The sequence below is a fragment of the Phaethon lepturus genome, unplaced genomic scaffold, assembly GCF_000687285.1.
Source record: "Phaethon lepturus isolate BGI_N335 unplaced genomic scaffold, ASM68728v1 scaffold49100, whole genome shotgun sequence".
Classification (NCBI taxonomy): domain Eukaryota; kingdom Metazoa; phylum Chordata; class Aves; order Phaethontiformes; family Phaethontidae; genus Phaethon; species Phaethon lepturus.
In genome coordinates this window covers 69,982-80,231 of record NW_010513545.1, presented here as the reverse complement: position 1 = coordinate 80,231, position 10,250 = coordinate 69,982, and the positions used below count along the sequence as shown (strand labels likewise).

General features: G+C 36.7%; 1 protein-coding gene across 1 annotated transcript in view; it reads left to right on the top strand.

Annotated features, from left to right (window-relative positions):
• The first annotated feature begins 361 nt into the window (after positions 1 to 361).
• Positions 362 to 10,250, top strand: part of LOC104623258 (myocyte-specific enhancer factor 2A-like) — a 59,527-nt gene continuing 49,638 nt past the window's right edge. Inside the window, exon 1 of the mRNA XM_010290300.1 lies at positions 362 to 853. The gene's annotated coding sequence lies outside the window, so the exon portion shown is untranslated. The remainder of the gene's footprint in view (positions 854 to 10,250) is intronic.

Sequence of the window (10,250 nt, the reverse complement as noted above, 5' to 3'; positions counted from 1 at the left end):
CGTTGCGTGTGGCATGTGCCATTTACCCCCGCCGTAAAACTAAAATTAGCAAAATGTCAGGAATGGAAAGATTGATTCACCCAAGATGCAATTATCATTTAAAAAGTGCTTGATTGAGGTGCTGATGTTCAGTGATTTATTCTGCATACCATATACATAATTAAAGTAGTGTAGTGGAGTAATTTATCAATCTAGTTTAGACTAGAGGGGCAAGGAAGGGAGCTGCCGCCGCCGCTGCTGCTGCTCTATGTTTGTTTTATTAAAACGCTTGCGGGATCTGATCCCGCCCCCTTTTTGCAAGAGTGAAACTGATTATTTCTCCAGCTCGGGAGGAGAGAGTCATTCGTTTGGGATTGTGGGGGAGAGAGAGAGAGAGAGACGGAGAAGGAGAAGGAGAAGAAAAGGGAGGACGAGGGAGCGAAGCAGGAAAGGACACCTCCTCAGGCGTCTAGTTTGAGCCCCTTCCTCGCCTCCCCCTTCCCCTCCGCGATGTTACAAAGGCAGTGAGCTGCTCGCCTTTTCCCATTCGCCTGCTGTCACTTCCTTCCTGGACGCTTTCGGGACGAGTCCGGTTACTTTTAATCCGACCAGCAGCTCAGCCACTTTCTCCTCCTCCACGCTGCACACACACGCAAGCACACACACACACACATACATACACACACCCCAGACATCTCCTGGCTGCTTATTGGATTGACTTTGAAGGTTGTGTGTGTGATTCAAGGAGGCTGCATGTTGAACCAGGTGGTGAATACTTAAGGCTGGAAGAAGTAAAGGGATTTTTTCTTTTTCCTATGAAAGGAAAATATCTCAAGGACTAGTCTGATCATCCACTCAGCTAAATGTTTATAATGTAAGTACATGTCAAATTCAGCATCGGAGTAAAATATAGTGGGCATGGTACAAAAGCCCTCTGTACATTTCCCATGGCGTTTGAAGAATGCATCGGTCATTGTGTGTGGACTGGGGTTGAGGTTGCTTGCAGACTTTTTGAGAGTGTGGGTGTGCTGTCAATTGCTTAAAAGTAACTTTTTAGACAAGTAACATAGTTAAATCACTGCCTAGGAAATTATTGCTGATTGTCTCTATTGGTGGTGTAAGTGTTTAAACTTTTATGGAGTTAGCTTACATCATTTGTGTGCCTGATACTGTGAAGTGTTCAAAGCTTACTTGATTTGAATAGTTCACCAAATGCTATGACCTTGCAGTGCTTGCGACCCTGCTTTATCAGACTAAGGAAGCAATCCAGTTTGACTGAAATGCTCTTAAACTTCATTGTATCATAGGCTCTTCAGTTCTTGAGTTCAGGTAATGCATGCTTGCAAGTGTTTAACTTTGTGCACCTTTCATTTCAATACTTACATCTGAGGTGGAAAGACCCCTTGCACTGATGTGGGAATTTAAATCATGGGCTGCAAACCTCTTTTGGAATAGTATGCTTTTGGTCTTTTCCTAGTACTTTGAGTAATCTCTACATTTTTTAACACAAGAGAGTAGAGCTGATCAGCCTTACAAAACTGGCTGGTTTAGTTGCAGGGCAGTTACTTAGAGGCTAAGATAAAGTTTAATGTAAATGAGAGACTTATAAGACTATTTGTGCATTATGTAACTGTAATACTTAGCATTTCCCATAAAACTTGGTGTGACCTTCTATCAGCCTGAGAAACAAAACAAGTATAAAGACAAGCTAATAATTCCTTTGCAAAAAAAAAAAAAAAAAAGGCAGCATAATGCAAAACAACACTTAGTGAATCAGTGTGGGAACCTAAGCATTGTCTTTTATAGCAGAGTTCTACTTTCTTTATCATATATAATAATTATTATTAGCAAATACCTGTATCCTGAAATTAAATACTGCAATACATAACTTAAGACCAAAGATTTAAGAGAATTAAGCAGAGGAAGGCACTTTGCCAGCATTTTCCTGGGGATCAGGAAAGAATCGTCTTGACACAAAATGCATTTTCCTAGCACATATCTGACAATCAGCTTAATGGCAAATGTCCTAGTTTCATACCTTCACTTTAAAAGAACTGCAAGATGGATGATAAACCAATTATATTAGATGCAAAAGTGACTAGATTTCTTTTATTGGCACTTTCCTGGGTATTGTGGTTGAAAAGTAAAGATGTTTATATGGAGTATGATAACTCTAATCCCTAGAGGCTTGGCAGGGCATGGAAATATAACCACCTGTGAACCAGTTCTAACCTCTGTATTACATACATACTGATTTCCAGTTCAAACGCTCAGGCAAATGGCCACTTTGGGTATTTTTTATTCTGTAAACTGTTTTTGTTACACAATTTTAGGTACCTAATGTCAAGTCAAAAAACCCGCCAGACTTTCTTACTTTATCAGTTTTATTAAAATACCTATTATATTATTCTTTCTCTGTTAATGGGTACGTCGTTCATATTGAGTCTAATACTGAAGTCTCTGCTCACACTTAAGTCCCTTTGGAAGTAATGGAAAAATTCTTTGAAGAAGAACTTAAGAGAATGGCCCATAGTTCAGGGTGTCTATTTTCCTTGTAGTATGCATTCTTCTATTTCAAAAACTTGCTGTTTATATACATTTTTAACTAATATGCCTAACTTAGCTAGTATGAGAAGATAGTTCTGGTACCTGAACATGAAAACCTTCTTTCATGCAAGCAGTACTTAAACAGCTAGTCCCACTGACAACGCTGAGACTACTTGTGTGAAAACGAACAAGTCACAGGAATAACGATTCACAGGATCAGGCCCCTAGGAGACCTAAGCCTCTTGAGTGTCCCATAGCTCCCTTAGGACAGGGATGTAAAGAATGTCACTTTCAATGTCCTATAAATGAGTGCAGGAATCAGATATGTCTGTATCCCCTTAAGATGACCAGTAAAAAAGGAAATTTAGGCTTAAGAGCCGTATAGAAATTGGTACTAAATGCTGAATAGTTTGTGAGATTAAGTTTTTTAGAGTTATGTTCCCGAGCTGCTGGTTTTAGAGCATGATAAGAAAATTCATACAAATGCTTTCTTAGTGTGAATTTTCTTTCAGTGTAGAATCAGAAAAAAATTCTTTTGTTTTTTGGTAACCACTCTTAATTTGTGTACCTGCAACATGTATATTCAAAAACGGAGGGATGCGTTCCTTAAACGGTTCTGGTTTTTAAAACATCTAAAATAGTATAGAGAAATTAAGCTTTCTGATGCTTTTTCTAAAAGTTTACCTCTGACAGATTTTGATAGCTCACTATTTAGCAGATAAGTGTAACTACATACAATCTTCGGAACTGAGCAGGAGTTGTGAACAGAATACTTTTGCCAACTTCATTTCTTTTAATTTTACCTTTCTCTGTAACAGGTTAATTTATTGTTCGCCAGAACAGTTCAGTTCATCTTCAGAGACAGCTAAGGATATTTCTACATCTCATTGAGCAAGAAGTCATTAACTGCTATTAGGTGCCCAAAAGAAAAGCATTTGGATTTTGATACATAGACTCCATTTTTACCTGTTGGACATCATTATTGTAAATTACATGATAATTTATCCAAAAATCAAGTAAGGTGTAGTGGTATTCTTTTGAAAACACTGATTATGAAGATGAACATAAATAAGGTACTATATAATTTCAAGGAGTTTGTAGTTTCTGCTTCAGCATTTTGAAGAATAACCGAAGCAGTTATGTTTGTGATGTATTTTAATATTTTTAAATTTTGCTGTCTGATATCAGCAGAGAGATTTTGCTACATCCTCATTTAGGCTCTATAGCGACTTAGGTATAAAATACAAAAAAATTATATACGTAATTCCAATCAGCTAGAAAACTTCAGGCTTAATAGTAGGGTTAGTATTCTGGTATTTGAAAAGGGTGAAAACACAGTTTTGCATTTTATTTCAGAAACAAAATGGGCTTAGAAGAACTCTGGTCAGCATACGCAACTGATGGTGCAAGTGCAAAACTGAATTTTTTAATTTTCTCTTTTTAGAAGGACCCAGGTAGGGTCCTCTGACGAGCTTTAAGATAATTTTCTCAGAACTGATGGTCAATGTTGCATGTCGACAGGTGATTAGAAGCTAGTGTCTTCAGCTCTCCACTTTAATCTCACTGTCTCATTGACCGCAGTGCAGTAGAGCTTGTCTATTCACTAGGATCTGTCATCTTTAGGAAATCAGACCAGCTTATAGAGGCGATTCACAAAACCAACAGTGACAACAAAGTCTTATGTGCCTTACAAAAGAAGGATTAGGCAGTTCACATGTCATTTTGATTGGGCAGAGATAAAAGCTGATTGCTGCAGCATGGCAAGGCACACTTCAATTTCAGTTGAGTATTTTATAAGACAACTATAACTCTGTTGCTTAGTCATTGTTAAATGCAGTTTGAAGGAAGGAAAATTCAATTTTGTCATTACTGGTTTCATATGACTTTATAGTAAAAGTTAGAGCCACTTGTAGCATTGTATACAGATTTTTTTAAATGCTGGTTAATTCACCGCTTTTGGTAAATGTGTTTAAAATGTAGTAGATGTTTATCCTGGGATTTTTAAAAAATATTTTTGCTTAGCTGATATCCTATAATAACAATTACAAGTTCTTAAAAGTGTCTAGGACTATACTAAATTCACTGCACTTACCCTGTTAAGAGCTTATGTGCAGAGGAAAGTGCATAAAACATGTCAGGGCTTTGCAGATTTATCAAGAAGTATAATAATAGAGGAACAAGTAAGTCATCTTAGTTTACCTCTATTCTGTTATTTTAAAAACATAATGTGATGTAAAACTATACTTTGTGTTGCGTATGTGAACAGAGTAGTCTAGTTTGAAAATAGTTAGGACGTTAATTGTGGTCCCTATATTAATAAATATGACATTTAGCAGTGAGAATACAGAGTTTCGGCTATTTGCATAATATACTTATAACATACAGCCTTTAACATTTGGAAGTATGAAACTTCCAAGCTGATAACTTCTATGCTAATTTCTTACCATTTTTCAAAAGAAGAACTCTTTTTTTTTTTTGCCCAACTGATGCCTCCTAGTGTTTCACATAATAAAACACTAATGAGTCAACCATAAATGTAAACATTGTTTTTTTCATTGTCTTCTTCTTATGTGATACATAAAATTAATATTTATGTATTTAATTTTGTGTGTGCCATTATAATCAGACAGGAATCTCCTATAAATTCAGATGTTTTATCTTAATGGACACTGAAAGTATGTTTTGATTTTCTCTTATTCTAGCTTTGCCTAGCTGTATCTTGAAAAGTTTATGTTATATGAAAAGTACATTTTCTTTTTCTCCTTCTGCTTCCTATGTGCATTACACTAACTTCTCGACAATGTATTATGAGGCTCAAATGGGAATTTAAAAAATTTTGGTAGGATAATGTTTTGAAAAGTAAGCCCTTGGAAACAGGCAATAAATGCAGTTATAGAAATGTTTGAAATATCCTGCAGTACCTCACGGCCAAATAAGATGAAAAAGACTAGTCTGAGACACGCTCGCTCATTACAGTCTTTAAAGAATACCTAAGTTATCACATTTTGTAATTGTTCTTGGTTATTTTACTGCTGTATTGACAAGAAAACTGTGTTAGGACAGTCTTCAAATGTGGAAAATGTGCACTTTACACTTTAGATTGTAGATGTGGATGATCAGTACTTTTGACAAGGAATTCATGTGCATAAAATATTGAAACAGAGCTTGAAGTTGTAAAGACTGAAATACAGTGTCCTTTTCCTAGAAGTTCAATCTGGCCATAGGACTTGTGAATACCTGAAAAAACATTCAATTCTATTAGATTTATATCATACAACAATAGAATATTTTATTTTCTTGACAGGAGGGTGTAATTTTCAAGAAGTTACCTAGCATCAGTGTGACAAAATACAACTAATGGGCCCCAGCTGTATATTTGAACTGTCAGGTACGGTCTTACAATGATAAAGAAGCAGCCAAGACTGAGTGCACTTTTAAACATTTTAATGTCACAGTTTTATGTAAAGTATGAGATCAATTTAATGATGACATTGGAAATACAGCCTGTTATTCTAAGACTTTGAAGAAAAGCAGTGAAATTCCTAGATACTTGTTCTACTAAGGAAGCTTTAAAGAGAAATTAAATTACTTTGCAATTAAAAAATCCTAAGTTTACCAGTTAATATGAGTAATAAAAATTTGTGTCTTCTTCTAAGTGCACATGTGATAAATTTAGGTGCCTGCTTATAGATAAAATAATTGTTTCCCACTCTATACAGAGAGTTAAATCTACACATGCAGATATCAGTCATGGGAATGAGTGTTTGGTTTTAGAACACATAAAAAATGCAGGTTTTAGGATTGTGTTCTGCCATCAACTCTGTTAGTATCACATTTTTCTCCCATTAGTTTCAAACTGCAAAGACACCTGTCCAAGATCTGCCATTTATTTAAGCCACTAAACATCAAATAGTATCCAAGCCTTTAAACTTCCTTGTATCTTGAAAGAATTTCAAAGTATGCAAATGACACCCGCGATTCAGCCAGGGAGGCTAACATGCAAAAGTGATAGAATTTTCTCATATAGTTACATTGCTTCTTCCCTTGCGAAGAAAAGTAGATTTGCAAGAGAAATAAAGGGAAGCATAGACAAAAAGAATCTTTAAGGCAGTTCAAGTGTAAGACATTTAGTCTGAAATACAGCTAAACAAAACTCCACTAAGCTTTTTTTTTTCCTTTTTTTCTCTCTTTTTTTTTTTCCTTTGCTTTTAACAAGTAAGTACATTTAGATTGCAGAAATATGTCCTAGAAAATTGTAGAAGTACATTATTTGACTTATTTAGAAACAGGCCTGGATAAATTATTTGATAATTAATTATTTTAAAACTGTATGGAATAAACTCTCCTGCAAGAAGGATTCGGTAATCACAGCAGTGAGGTCTGTATAGCCTGGGCTCCTTTTGTAATTCCCTGAACAGGTGACTTAGCAGTCAGCTGCTTCAGCAGGGTAGGTGTGCTTATCTCTGCCTTCTGCCACCTTCCCTGACATTGGAGGGCTGCAGAGGTTCGAGCGGAGAGAGCTTCAGAGATACCGGCCAGGACAGGAGGGCCTGGGAAGTCACTATCTACTGCCGGTGTTTAAGTTAACCGTAAGGCAGCCCAGAGATTAGAGACGGGACAGAACAGATGGCAGAAAGCTCCTCTGCCTCCTTTTCCCAGGTTATAAAGCATTGCTGATAGGAAACTTAGAATCCAACCTAACGGGTCTTCTGACTCTTGTTTCTTCAACTTTGTAATTGATTAAGCGAAGTTTATTATGAAAATGGTTATTAACCAAATGCCGGCGCAGGACTTCGCCTCAGACGTTACTGTCTTTTATCTCTCAGCCTGTAATCACAAGATGTACAGTTAAGTAAACTGAATTAGAAATAACATTATTTATGTTTGCTTTTATAGATACAGGACGCATGCCATTTGTGGAACCCATGCTCAGTTAAATTTCACTATTTACTTTTAAGTAGACAATCGATAGCCATTAGCAAAGTATGTACAAAGGACAAGGAGGGAGAATTGTGAAATTGTTTATAAAACACATCTGGAAAAGTAAACATAATGCAGAACATTGTCCACGTGAAACATTACTTTTAGTAGTATAAGTAACAAGTAACACAGTAGCATGTGCTATTTATTTGATTTCTAATAAATTCTTCCCCCCACTGACAAATATGTTGTGATATGATATTATATTCAAAATAATGGTACATTATTTAAATCCAAGTAATTTAGTTATTGACAGCTCATAATGGAAATTAAAATGTGCCAGGACATATCCACCTGTGCAAGAAGCTAGGCTACAGCACAGGTGGAGATTGTTTTAAATCATTTCACTGGAGCTGGGTGGAGAAGCTGTCCCTGAAGATGAGAGGGTGTTGTAGAGAAACGAGAGGACACTGATGTTCCGGGACCATCCCGTAGCACTGGCCCACGCGTCCCCTCCAGCCTGGCATTTTAGCTTCGGACATGTGCTGCCAGGAACTCCCCTCTGGTTGCCGTAACCCTTGGGAATGCCTGGTTTGCAGAAAAAGTTAGTGCAGTTTGAGGACATTCTGTGAAACCAGCAGGAGACAGCACGTTCTCTACGTTTACCCCCAGGCCTGCTTTATCTCTGTCCATCCGTGTCCTGAACGGAGAGAAGTGGGAGAAATCGCAAAAAAGGAGGAAGGCTTTTAGGAAGGTTGGGAAGCATGTGGCTACGGACTGTTTGGTTAAATGGTATGCAAATGGAGGAGAGTGGACAGTAACGTGGTAGACGAACTTAAAACCTTAATCTTGCAGAGTTATTTTCAAACAAATTTCCTGTTGAAGCGTAAAGAATTTGCCTTGCTATGAATAATCCTTAATTGCTACAGACACAGGGCAATGGTCGTACCAAAATAATAGCAATGGTTGTTTAAATATGTTCTAGACCTGGAAGGAACTGATCTCTGAAGCAGTATTTGATGACAATCTCTTTTGCCCACAGAATCATGGAGAAGTGGTCAGTTTTTCCTTTACCTTGCTTATGTGTATAAGATGCAGACAAGGAATAGATATAACATCAGAGTGAGGAAAAATACAGCTTATTACCCCACTGCAATTATGAACTAAATGTGAAACTGCACGCTTACCAAACTTATACACGACACATTTTTTATGTCAGAATACTGAGCCAGGGAATACAGCCTTGCAGTGGCATGCAAAATATACAACTTTATCCAAAGCACACATACAATAAATTTCAGAAATATGACCATGAATGTTAGTAAAAGCCTATGGACTGGTAGACTCTTTTAAAACTAAATAAGATGAAGCAGAATTTCATTAATGTTCCTGGGACCACACATTGAAAAAAATATAACCCAGGGTTGTTGGATTACTAGTACTCTTATTTATGTGGCATGTTGTAGCGATTGGAAATAGTTTTAAACTACATTTTAAAATGTGTATTAATTGGAAAACAATATTCCATTTTTTTCTGAAAAAGAAACACGGTGGAATGATTGGCAAGCTACCTAATTAAAGCGGAACTGCCCGTAACTACATGTATAGAAATGGAGAATGCCTACCTCTATCCTTGGTAGGTAGAAACCTACATATCTTCACTGGGATAACAATACGACCTGGCGTTTCTGTTTTATTGTTGATGCTGCAATAAAAAAGGTAATGCATCAGACAGAAACAGAAGAATATTCTGCTACATTTCCTATAATATTCTTGTCACACAACATGAAAATAGGACTAATATTTTTGTGTTTTTTCCCAAAGTTGCTATTGACAAAGCCAATAGATATTGCCAAATATAGCAATATAGATATAGCCAATTGATAGTCTCAAAGCCATGAGAATCTATCTTCAGTACAAGTTCCAGTACTTAGATCCCCATCCAGAACATTACATTTAGTTCAGTTATGCTTCCAGCAGATATTGTCACAAGCTCTGTATTACATTCTGTGGTGATCAACAGAATAGTCATCTTGAAGGCATTCTTACTCAGTGCTGTCTTTTCTGGAATTTCATGTGTTTAAAAAAATATATCAGGGATAAGATACAGTGGTGATAGGCATAATGCAAATCCTTACAACAGATGCAAAGAAAGCAACAGACTAAGTGGTATTTTTCATGGTATTTTAATGCTATTAGCATTTTTTCCCCTACTGCTAATCCTGTAGGAAACTACTTAATTGAGAGCACCAGGATTTCTCAATAAATTCAGAGTGTGTTCTTTATTTAACTTTTTTTTTTTTGTCACTTAATAACAATATGAAGCAATACCTGATGCAGCAAAGAGGCATGACACAAAAGAAAGATACTGTGGTCTGTTTTGAAGAGCAGTGCTTGTCATGTATCTGGACAAGTGGTGATTTTCTGGTGCTGCCTTCTGTTACAAGTCGCTAAATGTTGTCTGTAAAGCAGTAGCACTGTGTTGTACCACATTTTTCTGTATAAGATTAAAGGCAAACCTGTTGTGAGACCATCACTACTTTACCCCAAGCAGGACATGGAATAGCACTTCTACAGATTTCTGATAAAAAGTAATTTTGAGGATGGTCAGGAAGAAAGTATTTGTTCTCTCCTTTCGCTCTACTGTTTTCCAGATGTGATCGGAAAGGGGAAGCTGTTCCACTAATGGGTCAGAAGATTGCTCTGTGATTTAAACATCATCCTAAAAATAGATCTTCCATGTTTGATATAAGTTAAAAATTCAAGGACACTTTAAAATCACAAGGAATCTATAGACATACAGT